At 39.0% G+C, this 24559-nt stretch overlaps 1 long non-coding RNA gene across 2 annotated transcripts; it reads left to right on the top strand.

Moving 5' to 3' along the window:
- The first annotated feature begins 18652 nt into the window (after window positions 1-18652).
- LOC103658692 lies at window positions 18653-22130 on the top strand. Of its 2 annotated transcripts, XR_567253.2 has the most exons (4): window positions 18676-18791; window positions 19034-19293; window positions 20892-21096; window positions 21768-22130. It is a non-coding gene; the product is annotated as an uncharacterized LOC103658692 (long non-coding RNA). The 2 variants fall into 2 exon arrangements; XR_567254.2 differs by lacking the exon at window positions 19034-19293 and having other exon boundaries at window positions 18653-18791.
- Window positions 22131-24559: the final 2429 nt, after the last annotated feature.

The raw sequence follows: 24559 nt of genomic DNA, 5'->3' as shown, positions 1-24559 counted from the left end.
AGACCAAACTACTTAATCAACATTTCCATAAAATGGGCATACTATTGTTTTGTTTTCTTTTCTTTTTTTTTTTTTTTTAAGATTTTATTTATTTATTTGACAGAGAGAGACAGCCAGCAAGAGAGGGAACACAGGCAGGGGGAGAGGGAGAGGAAGAAGCAGGCTCCCAGCAGAGGAGCCTGATGTGGGGCTCGATCCCAGGACTCAGGGATCATGCCCGGAGCAGAAGGCAGACGCTTAACGACTGAGCCACCCAGGCGCCCCTGTACTATTGTTTTCTTTTTCTTTTTTTTTTTTTTTTAATAATGATTTTTTATTATATTATGTTAGTCACCATACAGTACATCCCCGGTTTTCGATGTAAGGCTCGATGATTCATTAGTTGTGTATATCACCCAGTGCACCATGCAATACGTGCCCTCCTTACTACCCATCCCCAGCTTATCCCATTCCCCCACCCTCCTCCCCTCTGAAGTCCTCAGTTTGTTTCTCATAGTCCATAGTCTCTCATGTTTCATTCCCCCTTCTGATTACCCCCCCTTTCTTTATCCCTTTCTTCCCCTACTGATCATTCTAGTTCTTATGTTCCATAGATGAGAGAAATCATATGATAGTTGTCTTTCTCTGCTTGACTTATTTCACTTAGCATTATCTCCTCCAGTGCCGTCCATGTTGTAGCAAATGTTGAGAACTCGTTCTTTCTGATAGCTGAGTAATATTCCATTGTATATATGGACCACAACTTCTTAATCCAGTCATCTGTTGAAGGGCATCTCGGCTCCTTCCACGATTTAGCTATTGTGGACATTGCTGCTATGAACATTGGGGTGCATATGGCCCTTCTCTTCACTACGTCTGTATCTTTGGGGTAAATACCCAGTAGTGCAATGGCTGGATCATAGGGTAGCTCAATTTTTAACTTTTTAAGGGACCTCCACACTGTTTTCCAGAGTGGCTATACCAACTTGCATTCCCACCAACAATGTAGGAGGGATCCCCTTTCTCCACATCCTCTCCAACAATTGTTGTTTCTTGCCTTGTCTATTTTTGCCATTCTAACTGGCGTAAGGTGGTATCTCAGTGTGGTTTTGATTTGAATTTCCTTGATGGCTAATGATTTTGAACATTTTTTCATGTGTCTGTTAGCCATTTGTATGTCTTCATTGGAAAAGTGTCTGTTCATATCTTCTGCCCATTTTTTGATTTGTTTATTTGTTTCTCGTGTATTGAGTTTGAGAAGTTCTTTGTAGATCTTGGATACCAGTCCTTTATCTGTAGTGTCATTTGCAAATATATTCTCCCATTCCGTGGGCTGCCTCTTAGTTTTTCTGACTGTTTCCTTGGCTGTGCAGAAACTTTTAATCTTGATGAAGTCCCATAAATTCATTTTATCTTTTGTTTCTTTTGCCTTTGGGGATGTGTCATGAAAAAGGTTGCTTTGGCCGATGTCGTAGAGGTTGCTGCCTATGTTCTCCTCTAGAATTTTGATGGATTCCTGTCTCACATCGAGGTCTTCCATCCATTTGGAGTTTATTTTTATGTATGATGTGAGAGAGTGGTCAAGTTTCATTCTTTTGCATGTAGCTGTCCAATTTTCCCAGCACCATTTATTGAAGAGACTGTCTTTTTCCCACCGGATGTTTTTTCCTGCTTTATCAAATATTAGTTGCCCAAAGAGCTGAGGGTCCATTTCTGGACTCTCTATTCTGTTCCATTGGTCTATGTGTCTGTTTTTGTGCCAGTACCATGCTGTCTTTGTGATCACAGCTTTGTTGTACTATTGTTTTCTGATGTGCAAAACATCTCTAAATATTTATAGAAAGAATAAAGAGACAATGATCCTTAGAGGTTTTTAAAAATGAAATAGACTCGGTTACCAGGATGATTAGGGACAGTCAAATAAGAAGACAAAGTTTATTGCTTGCTGCCACTTTTCCACATCCTTCCAGCTCCAGTACGCTTTCTTCTTAGCCCAGGTACAAAAAAATGCATTTTCACTTCCAATCTCCAACAGGGTAGACATGGAAGGTTTTTAATCCAGTATCTGTGTTACTTGTAAATCAGTTGGTATGCTGACCAATGATTCACTCTCAGCGAGGGATAAAAGTTCCTGTAATAGGAATCAGTCCTCCTCTATTTGAGACTCTATGTCGTCGGCCTCAATTCCTCCTGTTTGAGCAGGGAACACTGTCAACCTCGAAGCGGCTGATGGTTTAGGGAGGCTTGTTTACAGGTCTAGACCCACCTGAAGAGCCAAGCATTACATAAGTTGGCACTGTATATGCTCTTTTCTGTCCTTTTCAAAGGGTTTCATGCACAAAAATAGCCCCTTCCAGATTGCAGGGCTTCTGGGGGCAGAGACTGTCCTACATTTCTTTTTACTTACCTTCCCTCCTTGCCCCATCCTGTGGCCTTTGCTTCTCCTACCCTGCTCCACAACCGCCTTCTTAATTCAGAAGATGCAAATCATTCCTGATATTTACTGCTGAATTCTTGGTAAATTTAATTCAAAATTACACTAACTATAGAGAAAAATCTGGGCCAACAAATTCACCAGTACGTCTGCATTCTGGTTTATTCATTGCACATTTGCATTTTACCGACTTTTTTTTTTCCCCCTTATGGAGGAAGAAAAATTTCCAACAGAAGGATAAAGCTAAGGAATGTTAGGACCTGTAGCTGTAAGCTGCGCCTAAACCTTTGTGCGAGAGATTTTGCGGGTGAGCCAGATAGGTTCCTGAGGGAACAATTTTGCGGCAGAGAGAGGCAAATGAATCCCAGTCAGGTGAAGAAACATTTATTCATTAAGACGTAAGTTGAGGGGTAGAGGAAGTGAAAGGGGCTGCAGACCTCTGCAGGAAAGAAATAGTTATGGAGTCCCGGGAAGAGATATTGTTGAAAATTCTGAAGTCCAAAGTACCAGCCGAGGGCATTGTATTGCTTCCTCTTGGGAACAAGAGGCCTCAGGGTTCAGTTCATTTGTTTTGGCCTAATAACAACAACAAAAAAATCTCCCAGCTCTACCCTATGATTTTAAATATGAACAAAAAATATCCGTGGAGGGAAAGCAGGCTACAGTATGTGACTGCCATTGTACCAAAGAACATGAAATTACAAATCAATGAGTGACTTGAAAGAAGATTAAAATTTGTGTTTGTTAGTCTATTTTTAAGCCTTTCTTTCATAAGGCTAGGAAAGAAGGTTATATAAAGTTTAGCCAGCTTTTTGTAAGATAATCTAAATGCACCTTTTCCACCTTCTGTTCTCAGATTTGGCAGCAAAAAAAATTTGTTCTGATCACAGTTTCTTGAAGTATAATTACTTTGTCAAAAGAAAATATAATTAGAACTGATATTTTAAAATGCACCGTAATTGTATTTAAAGATTTGATAATTTGCTCACGTACGAAATGTTCTGTTAATTTAGCAACAACCAACAGCGCTGGAGTCAGGAAATGATCTGCCGGTTTTTCTCTTTCCTGTTTTAAAAATACCATCTATTCTGCCCTTTTGTCTATTCCAAGAGATATAGTCAGTTTCAGCGGTGGATTGAATTAAATGCTTGGCGCAGCTTTATGAGCGTCAGGTCCATTTATTTCCTCTGTTCTACTGCACTTTTTCACACGTCTCATACCATTACTGCAGCCGTGTAACAACAAAAGCAGTTCCGGATTCCAACGCGCCCTCTAAGGTCTCTTCGTTTGTAACCTCAATCAGCATAAATCTGTTTCTTGTTCCTTATCCCTGCCCTGAAAACTCTGGAAATCCCCTCCTTCCTTCTACTAGTCTCAGTTATCACTTAAAAACAAAACAAAACAAAACAAAACAAAACCCAAAAGAAAGATCTCTTCTATGTGGGATCAGTTTGATCGACTGAATTCCCCCACGAATGGCAAGCGCTTATCATGTTGCCCACATGCAGATTTGGATCAATAAATCACAGATTTTTGGAATAAAATATTTCTTATGAATAAAGGGGCTCCTTTTTCACAAACCGTAGAACTACACAGAACACTGGGTTTCAGAAAGACCCAGAGACGTCAAGTTTTAGATAGAAAACAAATTGAGTGAGTGAATTATTCTCAGTTCACATCATCTAAGGCTAGCAATTTTTTGTCAAAGTCAAGACAAGCGGATGACTTTCTCCTCTTTTTCTGCGAAGGGCGCTACCCTACTTTCTGGGACCTCAGTATTGAGATGCGGGGCAGGATCTGAACATATGCTGTTTGGGAGTGATTTAGAAGACTGTAAAGAGTGGAGTTAGTGGAGTCAGGTGCTTTGACCCTGAATCTCAGCTCCACCATTGAACCTTTGGCAGGTTATTTAGCCTCTCTGAACCTGTCTTCTGATGTGGAAAGCAAGAGAGTGATAGTACATATCTTTTTTGGTTCTGTGAGGCGTTTAGAGTGATTAGTTATTACTATTATCACCCTGGATTAAATACTGTCTAGCCAAATATTTCAAACAAATTATGAGCTACAATGGCTCATTTAAGCCTGGAATATTTTCTCCTAGAATTTAACTTCTGATGAATTGACAGTGACTCTTAGAATCACATACATTTCTAGTTAAAAATTTTTTGTTTCTTCCCTTCCTTCAACCAATTTCTATTTGAAATGAATACTGTAGTGGTCATTTTCCAGTTTCACATTTGAAGTGAAAATATGTATGGGAATTATATGGATAAAATATAATTTTCTCATTACTGAATTTTGTTGTGTGCTGTGAATTACTAGTTGAAGTTAGAGTAACTGGAAGGGCACAAAATATATTTGAAGGAATATAAGTTTCCATCTTTCATTCTGTCTAGACCTTTTTTTTTTTTTTTTTCACCATGATCTGGTATTGATTTGCAGAAGTGGAATGGATGGAAAAAAGAATGGCAATCAATTTAGGTCATTAAAATAATTGAACAGAAGAAAGAAATTCAATGTTTGCTTCAGTCACAATGCAGTAATGAATTCTCATTTGTGACATACATTGTTTAGCATGACATTGATAAAGAACTGGGCTTTCTTCTTATAGTAATGTTTTATTTTATCTGAAACATTGGCATTTAAGCCGTTTACTGGTCATATTCCTTATGTTCTTCAGGTTAAAAAATTTTGATTGTAAAATAAGTTTATGTTTTATATCAAGTTATAATGACACTGAGTACATTTATGAATAACTAGTGTTTGTTTAGGATTATTGGATGATACCAGATCTTTGAAGGTCATTGAATTGTTTTCATTTGGTATTCTCAATATGAATAATCTAACAAGGCACAACTGTAGAAACTGGGCTTTGGTTTGTTAAGTGAACACAATACACTCACCTGGAGTTGAAAGATGGGTTCTTTGAAACTGTATGAAGATGTTTTTCTATAAAACTGTGTTAGTTTCAAAATAACGAAAGGCATTAAATTAGCCATGGAGATGTCTTTGAAATAGAACAGAGTAAAGATGAATGCTTGGATGTAATCTTTTTTCTTTGGAAAAGTTAAAGAATGTTCTTAATTTTCTTTTTTGGAAAAGTTAAAGAATGTTTACAGAGTGGGTTTGAACTAGCATCTTTAGTTTTAGCTGAAGAGACAGTCATAGGGTATGTAAGCTAAATCATAAGGGTTAAAAGAAAAGAGAAAGAAACAAAGGATGGCTTCTTGTTTGGCCATCCTGACCATAGACAGAGGTGTGATTGACTCTCTGATTGTCAGTTTTATGGGACAAGGTAAGTGTGTATTGTTGACTTAAGAGAAGTGGCGCATCAGTAAATGTTCCAGGACCAAAGGGTTATTAATAATGTTGACTTGGTTTGAATTCCTAGGGGGAATATGGAACTGATTTTCTTTATTTGAATCTACAGCCCAAAGCTGAAAAAATGTGGCCTGCTGCAGTGTACGTGTTATTAAATGTTGTGTCTTGCCTCAGACCGCAGTGTGTTGTTTAAAGCTAACTGTACGCTCCATCTCACTGGGAAAAGCAGTTGTGTAATTCCTTAAGGAGTTTCTAAAAGCGGCGGGTTGTGTACAGTGTATTGTGTAGATGTCTTGCTAATTTTGTTGAACAGTAGCAGTATTTGCTACCACATTCTTTTCTTTCTGTCAAACACTGGGGGCAGATACTTTTTCTTTCTTCTTCTTTTTTTTTTTTTTGCTTGAATGGGGGGAAGGGCCGAGGGGGAAAGAGAGAGTGAGAGAGAGAGAATCTTAAGTAGGCTCCCTGCTCATTGCGGAGCCTGACAGAGGGCTTGATCTCACGACCCTGAGATCGACCTGAGTAGAAATCAAGAGTGGGATGCTTAACTGACTGAGCCACCAGGACACCCCGGGGGCAGATACGATTAAAAATGTTGTTTTTTTTTTTCTCTAACAGGATCTGCTCAATGACCTGAAAAATCTTTGTCTTAGTAATTCAGAATATTATTCCTTTCAGTTTGGTTCAAATTTAGTTAACTATTTATTGGGGCTTGGCACTGTGCGAAGAACTTTGCTAGGCACATGAGGTTATAAAGCTGAGTATGACTCTGTCCAGTCCCATAGGAGCTAATAATATATGGGTGACATGTTCTTGTAAAGAACAAAAACAATCAAACAAACAAAATCAAAACCCCAAACCACTAAGTGTAATGTGAATTACTGAAGGGTGCCTTAAATATGGAGACTTCACTTCAGTTGGTATGGATTTTGTCCAGGGAGAGAAGGGAAAGGGGGTTCGCAGTTGAAGAATAGGATGTGTCAAGGAATAGAGATATGACAGTTCATGCAGCTATTAGGAAACTGTGAGGTCCGGTGTGTGGTAAATTATAACATAGCTTGTTTATCACTTCCAAGGGCTTGGCCATCTTCTTTAACTGCTCTCTCTACTTTCTCTCTCTCATGAGTCCTGCAGTGTACCATTTATACCACTCCCTGAATATCTATTTAAAAGATACAGAATCATAATCACTGAACAATGAATTAAAATTTGATCCATGGTATCACCCATTTTTTTTTTTTTTACTGGAATGCACTGTTTGAGTTTATAAATGTCACAGCATTCATTACAGTTCTTGGAGTTGGAAATGCTATTTATTATTATCTAGTTAAAGAACTTCACTTGAGGATTGATTATAAGGTTGAGTTAGAGATTAAATCAGAGCTTTACTTTGAGGCACTGACTGAAAAGTGGATCTAATGGTCCTCACAGATGGCTTCGGAGGCCAAACTTTTCCTCTGCATGCCTTCCAAAGACTGTGGTTCTCAGATCACAAATATACCTATAGTGGACTTTTCAGAGAGTAGGTTTCAACAATGTTTGTGGAAAGAATGAAGGGATTTGTGAGACACCATATCTCCATTGGATCTGGTAAAGTCATAAACCTCTGCGTAGACTGTTTACATTTTACCCTGGAGATAAGTGTCATGATTTTTGGGGTCCCTATTCCAGAATAATAAAATAACCTCCCTGGCAGAATGCAAAATCCAACACTAAACCCTAGTCTAGGGTGTGAGGTAGAGAGAGTTAACTAGTTAGAGAAGAAAGTTTTTAAGAGTTGTTAGAAGTAGTTTGTGGTGCAGTCTAATAATTGTTGATTATAAAAGTCCCCAGCTTTTAGTTCCTGCCTGTGGTTTTAATTAGTTTTAATGAATGTAAATCATGGGGTTCTCTCCTGACCTGCTCGAGTTCATTACTCACTAGGTTGTCTGCAGCTGGTTGTTTCAAGATTAACTGTCATGCTTAGGAAGACGAGCTCTTGTCACTCCCACAGTCTCAAGCAAGGGCGATTTTCTTCCCCCGGAATGAAGTGCAGTCCACACAGAGCGTTGGGCTTCAGTGCTCTCAGTCTGTGTGTAATGACCCCATGGGTTGTATGAGAGGAAGACTCACAGTGGTGGATTCTGGATTTCATATACAAAGTGAGCCCCAGAAATGCCTAATCTGATATTTGCCTTATTAGTATAATATGCCAATATATACTTATTGATTATAATAATGATGTTTGGTCTTATTAAAAAAATGAGGGTGGGGAGGAGTAGAGTTTAGTGCTTAAACTCAATGTGACATATTGTGGGACCACCTCATAGGTGACAGTAGGTCCCTTTAGTTGCATGATTCTCAAGTCTGGCTGTGCTTTTGAATCACCTGGACAGCTTTAAAAAACTCCACATACAGGACTCACCCCAAATCAATTACATAAGAACTTCTAGTGTTACTGATTCTATAGGTCTGGGATTGGGCTCTCTCCCTCTAACTTTTTGTTTTGAAATAATTTAAATCTTACAGAAAAGTTACAAAAACTCAATTATACTTTTTAAACTACATTCAACAATTTTTTACATTTTACATTTATTTTATCTATCTATATATATTGAAATTTTTTTCTGAACTATTTATAAGTATGTATTTTTTTGTTTTTGACCATTTTTTAAAAATTTATATTTTCCCAGCTTTATTGATATATTCTTGATATGTTACATATATAAGTTTAAGGTGTACAACTTGATGATTTGATACACATATGTATTGTGAAATGATTACTACAATAAGGTTCGTTAACACCTCCACCATTAACATAATTACCATTTTTTCTTTTTTGTAGTAATCACATTTAAGATCTACTCTCTAATGCACTATAGAATTATTAATTATAATCATTACGTTGTACATTTGATCCTACGACTTCTTAATCTTATAGCTGGAAGTTTGTACCTTTTAACCAGCATCTCCCCATGTCCACCACAACCCAGCCCCTGGCAAACACTATTCTACTCTCTATTTTTATGAGTTCAGCTTTTTTAGATTCTACATATAAGTGAAGTGCAATATTTTTCTTCCTCTGTATGACTTATTTCACTTAGCATAATGCCTTCTAGCTCCGTCTGTGTTGTCACAAAAGGCAGGATTTCCATCTTTGTGTGGCCGAATAATATTCCATTGTGTGTATATACTACTTTTTCTTTATCCATTCATCTGTTGATGGACACTTAGGTTGTATCCATGTCTTGGCTATTGTAAATAATGCTGCAGTGAATATGGGGGTTCAGTTACCTCTTCGAGATACTGATTTCATTTCTTTAGATATGTCTGCAGGAGTGGGATTGCTGGGTCATATGGTAGTTCTATTTAGTCATTTTTGAGGAACCTCTGTGGTGTTTTGCATAGTGTCTGATTCAGTTTACATTCCCACCAACAGAGCATAGGGCTGCCTTTACCCCATATCTTCATCAACACTTGTTATTTTTTGTCTTTTTGATTTTAGCCATTCTGATAAGTGTGAGGTTATATCTCACTGTGGTTTTTATTTACATTTCCCTGATGATTAATGATGTTGAGCATCTTCTTATTACCTGTTGACCACTTTTATGTATGTCTTCTTTGGAAAATATGTCTATTTAGGGCCTTTGCTCGTTTTAAAATTAGATTATTTCATTTATTTTTTTGCTATTGAGTTGAATGAATTTCTAAATGTATTTTGGATATTACCTCCTTTTCAGATATATGATCTGCAGATATTTTCTCCTATGCCATAGGTTGGTTGCCCTGAAAATATGTTGCATATAACACACCTCTTTACTCAGTAATTTTTCAGTGTGCATTTCCTTAAACAAAGAATATTCTCTTCTATAGTCAAATTACAGTAATCAAATTAAGGAAACTTAACATTTGTATAATACTTTTATCTAATTTGTATACCATATTCTGATTTTGTCAACTTTGACAATAGTGTCTATGTTAGTTAAAATTGTATGTGTCAGCTTGGCTGGGCCACAGGGTGCCCAGAGATTTGGTTAAACATTATTCTGGGTGTTTCTGTGAGTATGTTTTTAGATGAGATTAACATCTAAATCAGTAGACTGAATAAAGCAGATTGCTGTCCCTAATGTGGTGGGCCTTATCCAATCAGATGAAGGCCTGCACTGAACGAGAAAGCTCACCCTCACAGTCTCAGAGTAAGAATGAATTCTTGCTGTCTGATAGTCTTTGAACCGGAACATCAGCTTTTTCGTGCCTTTGGGCTCAGTCTGAGACACCAGCTTTCCCTGGGTGTCCAGCAGGCAGGTTTTTAGGCTGAGACTGGGCCATTGGCTCTCTTGGGTCTCCAGCCTGCCAGCTTGCCCTGCAGATCTTGGGACTTGCCAGCCTCCATGATTGCCTGAGCCAGTTCCTTATAATAACTCTCTTGACACACACACACACACACACACACACACACACTCTCTCTCTCTCTCTCTCTCTCTCTCTCTCTCTCTCTCTCTCTCTCTCTCTCTGTTCATTCTTTTTCTCTGGAGAGTGTTAATACAGTGTCCTTTACAGATCTTTTTTCCCTAGTTCAAGATCATGTATTGCATTTAGTTGTCATCTGTCTTCAGTTTTCTTTAAACTGGAAGAATTCCTCAGCTTTTGTTTGTCTTTCATACCATTGATGTTTTTTAAGAACACAGGACAATTATTCCACGGAATGGCCTTCTACCTGGATGTCTTTGATGTTTCATCCAGGTTATATATTTTGATTACATCCAGGTTATATATTTTTGGTGGAGTACTGCATGTGAATTGCTTTTCCTTCTCACGTTTAAAAGCACACCTTAGTGGGTGATGTTACTTTTGATCACTTTGTTAAGGTGTTGCCCGTCTCCCCACTCTCCTCTTATTATTATTATTATTATTATTTTTTTTTTTTCTTTTAAAGCTAGTGTATGTACTTTGTGAGAATTACTTTGAGGCCACAGAAATAACCTGTTCCTTTTACATTTTTTTTGCCAGCAGATTTAGCACCCATTGATGATTCTTGCCTGGGTCAGTTTTTACTAAGATGGTTGTTAAAATGGTGATTTTTTTGAAATCTGGTTTTTTCTTCTTTATTAGTTGGCATTTTACTATAAGAAAGAGGTTTTGTTTCTATTGTTTGGTTGTTTATTCATGTGTTTATTATAAACAAGGACCCAGTGATTCTTATTGAATTCAATGGCTTATAATGTATTAGCTCTCTATTATTATTTTGAAATATTTTTTAAAGAGCAGTTTCAGGTTAACAGAAACATTGAGAGGAGGGTACAGAAATACCCCAAATATCCCCTCTGCCCCAGAAAGCCTCCCCCATTATCAGTAGTACTCACCAGAGTGGGACACTTATTATAAATGATGAACCTATATTGACACATCATTATCGCCCAGAGTCCATAGTTTACATTGGGGTTCAGTCTTGGTGATGGGTTTGGACAAATGTATGATGACATGGATCTATTAAGGTATTCTACAGACTATTTTCACTGCCCTAAAAATTCTCTCCACCTATTTATTCCTCCCTGCCCTCTTCATCCCCTGGCAACCACTGATCTTTTTGTTGTCTCCATAGTGAATTTTTTTCCAGAATATCATAGAGTTGGAATCATATAGTGTGTAGCCTTTTTGTATTGTTTTTCTTTTACTTAGTAATATGTATTTAAGGTTCTTTCATGTCTTTCATGGCTCGAGTGCTCATTTTTTTTTTAAAGCACTGAATGATATTCTATTGTCTGGATGGATCACAATTTATTTATCCATTCACCTGATGAAAGACATCTTGGTTCCTTCCAAGTTTTGGCAGTTTTGAATAAAGCTGCTCTAAACATTCATGTGCCGGTTTTTTGGTGTATTTATTTTTATGTTAAAATTATCCTCGATTTTAAGTATGAGAGACTCCTCAAGCTGGCTTCTATGTTTTGTGGTTATTCCCTTATGGTTTTGTGAGTGCTTCACTTTTTTCTGCTACGAGATATTATGAATGCATTTTGAGTTCTAGTTGTGAGATTCAGCTGTTTCTACAAGGATCCCCGGTTCCTTTTAGTAAAAAAAGGTATTGGGAAAGCAGGATCTGGGTGATATTATATCCTCTCAGAGAAGTCAAGCATTAGAATGGTGCACTACATCAAAAACTAAGGATGTACTGTATGGTGACTAACATAACATAATAAAAAATTATTATAAAAAAAAGAATGAGCATGGTGATATATGATTATGAGAATAGATAGTCTGAAAACTATACTACTTTGGAGTACAGTTTGCTTACCAATTGCTGAAACCATAAAGGAAAAATACATTTAATTAAGAAAAAAACAATTAAATCTTATAGTTAATTTTTAGTTTAAAGAAAAAGCATCATTAGAATCAAGAAAAGGAAACTGCATTTCATAGATTTTCTTACCAGTAAGCAGTATTATTTTGTTACAAGAAACTGTCATAGCCCTGTGCTTCTGCAAAATGAATGATACCATTTAGGTCTAAATCAGTTGCACAATGACCAAATCTTGGCAGTGACAAAATAGACTTGACATGTCACTATATTGCAGATAAATATTTGAGAAATGGAATACTGATGGAGCTGATGAGTTTAAGAAATCACTTCGAAGGCATGAAAAATGGGCAGATCAGCTCTGTGCTATAGGTGAATCCTGAGGAAGTAGCAAAATATTGCACCTCAAAGGGGGAAGAAACTTAGGAGAGTTAGCGACCAAAGAGTGAAATGTAGAAATGAAAGGCTCTGTGTAGAAAAATTCAGAAATATTCTACTGAAATTTATAAAAGCAAAAAAGTTGCTCAACTAAGTGCAAAAACATGCTATTGTGAGAACATGCCCAGAAGTAGCCTTCAAGAGTCTAGGAATAAAATTATTAAATCAATTCTTCACAAATTATTTTCTTTGAGATAAAGAACACATATTAGCATATTATGGAATATGAATATATATTAACATACATGTGCAATATATATATATATATAAATGAAACCTTACTGAGCCATATGAGCCCTTTTGGCAGATGTGGGGTGGGGTTGGGTATTGTGGGCAGAGGGTTGATCAATGTGAAGACTCAGGCACTGCACTGCACCATGAGGAAGAAAGCATTTCAGTTTTGACATCAAACAGGAAGTAACATTTCCTGAAAAAAAGGGTAAAAATACTTGGGAACTGTCAAAATAGGAAGAATGCTAATGCTGATCACAGCAGAGAGAACAAAGTCCTAAGGTACTGAGGTTGGTTGGAAAAAACGAAGTCACTGACTCATTCAGCCTTTTCTTTTGGCAAGTAGAGGAGGAAGCCAGGGTTTTACAGAGTATGTTAGAGGAAGGCAAAGTGTAAATCATGGGTCATACCTGGTGCTTAGTGATTTCACTGTAAGCAGTGGGTAAGTGATGAAACAATGAAACATTTTGTGTAATTAGCTAGAAAAATTAGCATCGTACTTGCACAGGGCACACAAAAAAGATCACCAGGACAGAAAGTAGAGTATAGATCCAGACAGAGAGCACAGTCCGCTCTGACTGCTGTGACTAAGGGGCTGCTTCCACTCCTTCGAGAGTGGAAGTTGGAAATGGCTTTCAGAGCTTTATACATCCTATTGGCATTCTTATAGAAGGAAGTGTGTTTAAGTCTTTTTATGCAGGGAGGCTGAAGCTCTCTGCAGTCCAGTAGATGGATTTCACCTGATTGTTACCTGTGAAAAGCTGTTTGGAGACAGGCCAATTCCCACCTGGTACTGACTCTGTTCAGGTGCTGAACACCAGGGTTTTGCTAACGCTATGAAGCCAGAGATGTGCTTTTTGCCAGAAATGAATGCTAGGGCCTTGAGGTGGACTTACATTATGTGTTCAGTGCTGATTAGAACATGGATGCCTGTGTAGTGGTTTGTACTGAGACTAGTTTTTAAGAAAAATTTTAAAGATTTATTTATTTATTTTAGAGATAGAGAGCGTGTGAGAGTGTGCCTGTGAATGAGGGGAAGGTGGGAGGAGGAAACCCCAGCAGACTCCCTGTTGAATACAGAGCCCAAAATGGGGCTCCATCCAGGACCCTGAGATCATGCCCTGAGCTGAAACCAAGACTCAGATGCTCAACCGACTGAGCCACCCATGTGCCCCCATACTGAGACATTATGGTCATGTGGGAACACCCACATTTTTCCCTGATAGGGATTGAATTGTATTCACCTAAGATTTGTATGTTGAAGCCCTAGCCCCCAACATGATACAATTTGGAGATGGGCTTTTGGGAGGTAATTAGGGTTAGATTTGATCATGAGGGTGAGGCCCACCCAATGGGATTATAGGAGAAGAAAAGGGAGTGCTTTCTTACTTACCATGTAAGGATACACAGAAAACATGCCCTCCAACAAACCAGGAAGAGAGCTCTCATCAGGAACTGAATTGATCTTGATCTTGGACTTTCCAGCCAACAGACCTGTGAGAAATAAGTATCTTTTTTAAGCTACTCTGTCTACGGTATTTTATTTTCGCAACCCAAGCAGATGAATAAAACACTCCTGCAATCATGTATGGGAAGTACTCATATGCAGTAACAGCTTTATTCATTTATTATAAGGTATCTTAGCAGAGGGACTAGCGATACTTGAAGTCCTTATTGATGAATTCTCCCTCTACAAGAATTACATGGAAAATCAGTTCTTTTTTTTTTTTTTTTAAAGATTTTACTTATTTATTCGACAGAGATAGAGACAGCCAGCGAGAGAGGGAACACAAGCAGGGGGAGTGGGAGAGGAAGAAGCAGGCTCATAGCGGAGGAGCCTGATGTGGGGCTCGATCCCAGAACGCCGGGATCACGCCCTGAGCCGAAGGCAGACGCTTAACCGCTGTGCCACCCAGGCGCCCCGGAAAATCAGTTCTTAATCAGAAAGTGATTGGGTGACTATGGAATTAGCACGAGGGCCAGTAGATGAATTGAATGTTGAATGGATGGCTTGATGGTGGTGGTGAAAAATCCATGGGTACTTATTTCTCATTCATATTCAACTCAGTTGGCCATCTCCTTTCTTTCTTGAACCAGACCTTGCTCTGTTCTGAAAACACCACGTTCCCTGTTTTCCTCTCAGCTTTTCGCCTGCTCCTGGACTCACGCCAGTCCCCTTGGCTCGCTGTCTTCCACTGGCCTCAACATACTGTTCCAAGCAAACGTGTATATTCACTGGAACAGATCTTTCCTGCCTTTGTGCTTTTCTCATGCTTCTCTTTTTCTTTCTCAAATGTTCACCTTCTTCCCTTCCATTCAGGCAGATCAGCTCTCTTTTAAGAATCAGCTCAAGTTATCCCTCCATCGTGGAGTCTCTACAAAGGAGTTAACTTTTATTTAAACCTTTTGTACTTAACTTTCCCGACTGGCGAAGGGTTAGGGGAAGTCAGTGAACTGAATGTGCTACAAATACATGCAACAATGTGGATGAAACTTGAAAATAAGTTGGAATGGAAAAGAAAAGAGCAGAATAAATGCAATATATTTTCTAAAGCTCAGAAATGTGTGTGTTCACATGTATATGTGTGCACACACACATACACACACACCACAATATAAAAGATAGGAATTGTAAACACAAAATTTGACATGGTGATTTCTTCTATGGGGTGGAAATGGGGGATCCCCAGACAAAGGGCTAGAATCTAGACAGGGCACACAGTTGGATGCAGTGGTAAAGGCTACGTTGTAGTTAAGTGGAGATGATTGTGCTTATAACTTACAATGCTACATATATTCTTTTGTAAGTGTCAACTATTACTGAGTAAAACATGAGAAAAAGTTTTATTTATTTCATGTCAGTTATAATATTTACTCAAAATTTAATAAATTGCTTTTTATTAAAAATATTTCTGCCCAACTTAAGGGGGCAGCACTTGAATGGGCTAGCTAGAGGTCCAGACAAGGGCTGCCAAGGCACATGCAGCTTTAATAGCAGCTTTGGGCGGGGCTTATGTACACAGGATGGGGAGCCATCGTGCCACTTACCAGCTATGTTCTCATAAGCAAGATCCTCATTTTTCCTCATCTGTAAAATGGGGGTAATGATAATTTCTACTGTGTAGGGTTGTTGTGAGGGTAAAATATGTTAATGTACATAAATTGCTTGGAGAATGTCTGGCATATAGTAAGAAGAAGTTAAATGATAGCTATTTTTATTTGTTGGGGGAAGTTATAAGGGTATGGTCCTCACCTTTGAAATAGGAACAAAATCAGAGTATCCTTTTTTTTAAATTAAATTTTACTTAGTTAACATACAGTGCAATATTGGTTTCAGAAGTAGAATTCAGTGATTCATCACTTTCATACAACACTTAGTGCTCATCACAACAAATGCCATCCTTAATGCCCATCCCCCATCCACCTCCCTTCAGCAATCCCCAGATTGTTCTCTACCGTTAGGAGTCTCTTATGGTTTGTTTCCCTCTCTCTTTTTATTTTTCTCCCTTCCCATGTGTTCATCTGTTTTCTTTGTTAAATTCCACATATGAGTGAGGTCACATGGTGCAAAATCAGAGTATTAACAGCCATAAATTAACCAAACTTGCATGAGAAGACATATAAACCGTATGGCTAACTCATTAGTACCCAAAGGGTGGTAAATTTTTCCAATGATAGAATGTTTGTGTCTGTTACCCAGAGCATCTATTTTCCTGGTATTGAAGGACCTAGAAAATTCAATTCAATTTTATTGTCAAAAGAATGTTTGAGGTCATGGATTCAGGAAAAAAAAAAAAAAGAAATATTTATTCTAGACCACTGTGAAGCTTGTGGAATTAGTTTCCACTATCCAGATAACTGTGCTTCTTTTGGTCACCTTCAGAGTGTCCTCACCTGGAAAATGCTGGTGAACTGTCACCTTAGGGTCTTACAATTTCTTTAGGTTTTATTTTTCTTCTATATTTATGTTGACTATCCATCTTATATTCTGCCTTTTCCCTGAAAGGTCAGAATGCAGTTGGTTAACATCAGTTTCCTGAAACACAATTGCAGACTTGTTTTTCCCTGGGAGGATAACTATTTCTCTGTGTTTGAGTTTAGTGTTTCCAGTGTGTGCAGTTACACATTCATGGACATTCTTTTTAGAATTCTTCAAACCCTAGACAAAGCAAGGCTAACATGTTTTGTGGAAGGGGCACATGTGTGGAGGTGTTGGGCCTGAGCACATATTCTATGAAGGTCATGGTTGTCCCTCTTAGTCCCAGAACTCCATTTCCCATCCAGCCTTTTCCAGAAGTTCTGAAAGCTGATGTAAAGAAAGCAAGACAGTTGCAAAGAAGGAAGAGAAAAGACAGGTGATAATTAGATGACTTCAGAGAACACAAGCACGGCTGTGAGTAAACTACATTTCCCTTTTGGAGGGATAATAGGGAGGGAAAAAAAAAGGATGCTCCCTCTTCCTGAATTTTTTTTGTTTTGTTTTTTGATATTATTTTCCAAATAGTTGCATTTGCTATACATTCCCTTTGTTCCTCTGGGAAAAAGAAGGAGTATGTATCCGTTGTCCCCAAGCCATTCCTGATGCTACTTTGTGAAAACAGCAACAATGAGTTATTACCTATGAATTTTACTGGCTGATTCTTGGCAGTAATTTTATTAACAGGTTTTTAGGCCCTGCTTCACTATTTCCTCATGAATAGTTTGCAAGGAATATGGGATGAAAGTAATAAAGAGATAAGGAGATGGGGACCCCCTCCCAGGGCCTCCCTCATAGTGCTCCTGGAGAGTCATCAAGGCCTGAGAGCCTTTGTCCTTCTGTTGGCTGATCAGATAGTCTCCCCTGGGAGAAGGGAGAGTGACAAGCTGTTTATGGTGTGACCTAGGAGGTGCTAAAAGGACTTTCAGAAAATATCGTCCTCACTGGCTTGACATGAAGCTGTGTTTAGAATGACTCTAATGATGGTTTCCAGCTTTTAAAAACAAATGTTGCCTTTGAGGCCATAGCACATGAGCGAATACCTGCTTGATAATAATGTGTCCAGTGGGGGGAGCTGTAAGTTGGAAGGGACTGGGGCATGAACCATGATTGAGGTCAGCCCATTTTGTCAGAATGCATAGAAGAGTGAAGTGATCGAGGAGCGGGTTGGCTTTGCCCTTGCCCCTCCTCAGCAGAGGACTGTTGAGCCTAGTGGCAGATGAAGACATAGGAATGGGAGAGCCGTGAACAGAAGGCCCACTGCATTACAGCTTTGTCTCCAATGGATGGGGAGACTCTTTACTATAAGGCCGTTGATTTTGCCTATATTAAAATGATATTGCAATTGAACTAGCCAAGCCCTTGATATTTGAGGAGAGAAGACCATTACTGAACTTCAAAGGGGAAATTTTTTATTTTATTTTATTATTTTTTAAGTTTCCTAAATCCTCCTTGGCATTTGTTTTTAATCTCCTGGTAAGAAAACATGTTCTATAGCATGGCTACATGAAACTAACTGCTCTTGGGTGTCATTGCAGTCAGTTAGGATGCTTCATTCAACAAGCCCTTTTTCCAGTTCAAAGTTGTTATCACACAGTCAGGTTTACATATTTTTCCAATCCATGGCTTGACGTATCCTAAGTATTTCTCATTAGTTTCAGAAAAGACGGGAGAGAATCTCATGAACTCATCACAACAATATCAAGTGGTCTTCTGGTCTACAATCTTTTTTTAATTAAAATGGAGCCTACTGACTTCAAAATGAACCATAGGTTTTTCTCTCCTTTGGAAGAGATGTCTTTCTTTTTCTTAACGTTGATAATTTTATGAGCATGTGCATTATCTAAGTATCTGTAAGTTTGTAGGAGCATTTTGTTTGTTCGTTCGTTTTTTGTTTTTGTTTTAAATATTTTATTTATTTATTTGACAGAGAGAGACAGCCAGCGAGAGAGGGAACACAAGCAGGGCGAGTGGGAGAGGAAGAAGCAGGCTCCCAGCAGAGGAGCCTGATGCGGGGCTCGATCCCAGAACGCCAGGATCACGCCCTGAGCCGAAGGCAGACGCTTAATGACCGAGCCACCCAGGCGCCTCCATTCGTTTGTTTTTTAAGCAATATAAAATCCAGCCATTACCAAGTGAGCTGTTAATATTTTCACTTTCTATAATTCTGAGATTTAGTTCCTGTGGGATTGTTAGTATTATTTTTACAGTGTTATACTACATACCAAAAAGTAATATATCTCCACATGACTTAAGGGACTTGATATTTGACATAAAATTATGATCATGTACAGCTCTGAAGCTGTGTACAAAAAAGATGAAACTGAATCATTTCATTGAATACAGTACATTTTCTCCCCAAATAAATTGATTTTAGATGAATTCCCTTCATCTCTTCCACCCTGCTGGGCCTGGCTGCTTGCTGTGAGACACAGCTAAGTAGGAAGGAGGCTGTTGTTACTTGATGGCAAATTAATTCAACAATTTCAACAAACATTTATCGAATGCATACTATATGCCAAATATAATGCTACGTGCTAGGAATACAAAGAGGAATCAGGTATAGTCTTTGCCTTCAAGAAGTTCACTACTGAATGAGGCTGGAGAAATGTTTATAATGAACTACAGTGCGATATGGTAAGTGCTCTATTAGTGATGATGCAAAGGGAACAAATGAAAAGAAATGATCTTTTTTCTTGGGTGGCATCTGCTCTGGACTTTGACTCTTAACAAGTGGATATCACAGAAAGGATGTTTTAGGTAGAAGGCAAAAAAGTAAGAGCAGCATTCTATAAACTTTGGGATCCTGCTGGGTATCTGGCTACAAGGGGCCTTTTAATCTGGGCTAGGAAGCCCCATCTTGAAACCCTCCTGTAAATTTGTAAAAACTAACATTTACATAATGTTTTATAATAGACAGAGTGCTTTCCCATGAATTATATTATTTGTGCCTCACCAAAACCCAGTAAGATAAAAGAATCACAGAATTTCCTCTGCTTACCAACTTTTAATTATAAACATTTGCTAACCCGAACAGCTACTTTGGAGAATAAAAGCATTTCAGTTCTGTTTTCCACCAACAGATGGCGATGGTGGGTGTGCACGGTGTAGCTTCTAGGGTCCTCCGTAGTTGCTCATAGTCGATTGTGTATGTAGTCTTTGTGCTTAGTTTTGAGTGTATCACAAGTATGATTAACTGCATTGCGTGCAGTGAGTTCAGAGGTGGAGAGAATGTGCGAAATGCCTGTCAGATAAGTGTAGCAGATTCCTCTGGTGTCCCAGTCATGTCCCCTCCGTCCAATTTTGGTTGCCACTGCAGCCATAGTGGACAGACAGTGCAGGCACAGACTCCCCTCACATACTAGTGTCACCCTCAAGAGTGCCGTGTGTTCTTCCCAGAGCTTTTCTGGATGGGCAGGAGCTTGCTCAGACCATACCTACAGGCAGCCCAAAAGTGCAAGGAAGTTAATATCCTGAAGACTACTCTCACCCAATGGTGGAAAGGAGCCTGTGGTGAACCAGTCCAGGCTCCTGTCTTTCCAGTGGACAGTTATGAGCTGCATTCCTAACGGCAGAGTGGTGCCCCACTTCTCCAGCAACTACTTCAATACTACATCCTTTTATTGGCATTTCTTCCTTTGCTATCTTACTCAGTTGCAAGAGAGCACGTTTCCTTAGAGACTGTCTTCTTTAGAACATAAACTCCATGAGGGCAGGGATCTTGTTTGGTGCTTCAGAAAGTTTTTGGCAAAGAATAGGCAAATAAGGATCTGTGGAATGAGCTAATAAATTCATACATACATGGCAGCATGGAGGAAAAGAATATATTTGGAGGGGATTATGTATAGATAGCTCTGAAGGTACAGACTAACACTCTTACATTGTAGAAATGCATTGGGGCGTGCAAAAACAAAGTTTCTCTGGCCACTTTGACCTATAAACAGGTGAACTTGGAGCCTAAGTTGGAGAGTAAAGCACTGTATGTGGACTATCTTGTCTATGAGAACACTGAGTCCCAGCTAGGCCAAGTAGCTTTTGTGAGCTATGAGAAACTGGCCAAGGGTGCATTAGGTTGAATAATGCTCACCAAAGATACTAAGCCCTAGTTCCTGGAACTTTAAATGTTATCTTACTTGAAAAAAGGGTCTTTGTAGATGTCATTATCCTGAGGATCTTAAGATAACTCTGGAGTGTCTGGGAAGGGTCCTAAATGCCGTTGCTTGTGTCCTTCTGAGAGAGGAGCAGCGAAGAAAGATGACAGATGCACAGAGAAGAGAATGTGAGGTTGGAGCCAAGAGAGCTGTGGCCACAGCCAAGGAATGACACAGATGCCAGAAGTGAGAAGAGGCAAGGAACAGATTCTCCCCTGAAGTTTCTAGAGGGAGGGCCGCCCTGCCGACATATTGATTTTAGAATCCTTGCCTCCAGAACTGTGAAAAAGTAAGTATTTGTTGTTTTAAGGCATTCGGCGTGTGGTGATTTCTTTCAGCAGCCCTAGGAAATTGATGTAGAGGCCCAGTGGATTGACCGTCACCTATTCTAAAGAGTCTCAGGAAAGGAAATATGCCACGTAGGTCAGCAGACAACTTCGTTGGCATCCTCAGGTCCTTGGCAAGATTTCTTCATGGAAAACCAACACTTTTCCCCTCTTAAATAGCTCTCCCGAAAGACCAGAGGCAGGGTAGACGTGACCATCTCAGGAGGGCGTCAGGGGTGATCGTTCAAGGACACCATGTTAGGACTCGGAGCATATTAAGCTTTGGTGTTAGCCCAGTCATCCATAGCTGCTCTCCTGAACCAGCACTAGTAAAAATTTTAAGACAGAAAAGACTTCTGAGTTTATTTAAGCAAATCAAAGGTCAGGGAATTTCCCAAGGAGCCTAATTTGGGGGAGGAACTCCATAGTTAGAGTAACTAAAAATATTCCTTCTTCTCTTTCACTCTCCTTCTAGCCTATATATGACCAAAGACACTGCATTTCACACACTACCCCCCCGCCCCACATCCCTCACTTCACTACAACACGCACATGCGTGTGCACACAGCTATAGGGAGAACAATGACCAGCATGCCGTGACAGAATATCTAACAACCAAAATGTCTATCAACAGGTGACTGGATAAACACACTGTGGCATATTGTGTAATAGAATACCACTGGGCAATGAAAGAGAGTGAACTACTGATGCATGCAACAATATGGATGAATCTCAAGAGTACTACGTTGAGTAAAAGTAACCAGACATGAAGCATATGTGCTGCATGATTCCATTTATATGGAGTTCTTGAATAGGTGAAACCAATCTATGGCAATAGTGGATTAGTGGTAGCCTGGGGCTGGGGACTGGGGGCTTGAGTGCCAAGAAGTATAAGGGAATTGTGGTGTGATGGACGTGTACCATATCTGGATTGTGCTATTGACTAGCTGATCAAATGGTTGTACACATGTATCAAAATATAGAGGACTTGTACCCATAATATAGTTGCGTTTTATTTTTTGTAAATTATAGGTTAATAAAGTTAATATAAGAATGAAAGCAAAAATATCTTTTGTGCCCCTTTTGGCACAGATGTTCTGGCTAAATATATTGTATGAAAGCTCAAATATTTTTTTATGAAGTCTTATTTCCATACATATTTTAAGTTATTAGGATAATAACTTAAAATGTTAGAACATAGTAACAATAGGCTTAATAATGCTCCCAAATTAGAAACATTTATACATGTAAATTCTATTTGAATTGTTGATAAATTTTGAAGATAGCACCTATTTTTATTCTCAAAGTGAAGTTTGTCATAGGCTTAAAAACATCCATGATTCTGGGAATGTAAATAAGTGGCCCATTCATGATATTTTTAAGGCATTTCTAGTCATTTTGATACACATTTCTAGTCATTTTGATACACACATATTCCCCAATGTTTTTTCATATGTCTTAACTTCTCATGTTGTTTGTTGTCATTAGGGAAAGGATAATGTTTCTCAAGCTATTCATCTCTCCGGGTACCATCGTATTTTTAATAGCAGGTTAAATGAGTACCGACCATTCCAAAACAAAAGAGATCCACAAATTAGGTACAGGATGAACCTCCTATTATGTATAAAATTATCAGCTCAATTCAAGTAACCATGAGGTATAAAATGGGACACACCATAAAAAAAACAAAAAAACAAGATCCAGGCACTCACTAGTTATTTTTGTTTCATATAGATTCCGGGATCTTGAAAGAAATGTAAAACTGAATGAGTGCAAACCTTTTCTCAACTAAGTCCAATAAAAAATGTAATTAGTTAAGTGTATCATATCCCTGGGGAATGTGCTGGGGAACTGAATGGAGTTGTTTGGAAAGTTATAAAAGAAGTTGAAGACTCAGTTCCTTCTTGGGCCATGTTTTAAAAGATTAAGTTGAAAATAGAGGATGCTTGACATTTGAAATTGAGCATTATGGCTGGCGTTGGAAATCTGGAGTGTGAGTAAGGGTACTGCTAAAGGCCGTTTCCAGTGGGCACTAGAAATCTGGCTGGCAGCTCAGTGGATGAGAAGGACAGAGCCGGCCAACAACAGCGACGGCTGCTTCACACATTCCACTACTGCCTGGCTTCTTCCCAGCACTGGAGATGGAGGCTGGGGTTCGGGCTCCAATCATCACTTCCCCTGTCTTCTCCTCTTTCCTCCCCAGCCCCACTGGCATGGGAGCTGGTATAATGGTGGCATTTCTAATGCTGTTAGAGCAAGTCGAAGTTTCTTTTTTACATTTGTGTCTCCAGTGACAAGAAAAGTATCTGACATAGAACAGTCTTGAAATACATAGATGTTTAACAACTCAATGGTGAGAACTACAAATGATCAAATGCTTCTGCTTCCGGATAATGATACATGAGATGATAATGGCTGTGCTGTAACTCACACCATAGGAAACAGGCTGCTCAGGCAGGTGGGCGGTGGCAGAGGTTAGGGCCATGTGGGGAAGCTGGGGAGCCCCAACTAGATATAAGACCAGACTATAAGCAGAGTAGAAGGTGGGCAATAAACGGGATGAATTCTAAAATTCTGAAATTTTATTTTATTTATTAAACATTTTTAAGTTTTTTTTTTTAATTCATTTGAGAGAGAAAGCGCAAGAGCACAAGCAGGGGGAAGGGTCAGAGAGAGAGAGAGGAGCAGACTCCCTGCTGAGCAGGGAGCCCGATGCGGGGTTCGATCCCAGGACCCTAGATCATGACCCAAGCCAAAGGCAGCTGCTTAACTGACTGAGCCACCCAGGCGCCCCTTATTTTATTTTATTTTTTAAAGATTATTTATTAGAGAGAGCACGTGCACACATGAGTGGCATGGGGAGGAGCAGAGAGAGAAAATCTCAAGCAGACTCCCTGCTGAGCATGAGGCCATTGTGGGACTGGATCTCACGACCCTGAGATCATGACCTGAGCCAAAATCAAGAGTCCAGGCTTAACCAGCTGAGCCACCTCGGTGCCCCTAAAAGTCTAAAATTTTAAACTTCTACCTTAGAGCTATGCTGCCTTAACAAAAGTTTTTCTGAGGGGACTGTTTGCCTGAGAGAATAAATGATAATTAGATGCATCTGTTCTGTTCTCGCACCATATTCATACTTCACTTACAGAAGAGTTTTACGTTGTTTTTTTAGGGAGGTCAAGGTTAGAGGATTCAAATACTGATCAATCAGAGTATCCTGATGTCCACTTCCATGAAGTATATAATATATTTTTGTTTCGTGATTTGTCACCAAAATTCAGAAGTAAAAGCCTACATTTAAATGATGTTAGTTTTACTGACAAGCTAATGTGAGGAAAGCAGTGGTAACTATAATTCTTTAGATTACCTTCAACCATGTCCGTGTATTTTAATAGGAAGATCATTGTTGAATACACAGTATTGGGTAGA

The sequence above is a fragment of the Ursus maritimus genome, unplaced genomic scaffold, assembly GCF_017311325.1.
Source record: "Ursus maritimus isolate PB19 unplaced genomic scaffold, ASM1731132v1 scaffold_3, whole genome shotgun sequence".
NCBI lineage: Eukaryota > Metazoa > Chordata > Mammalia > Carnivora > Ursidae > Ursus > Ursus maritimus.
This window is presented reverse-complemented; position numbering and strand designations above follow the sequence as displayed.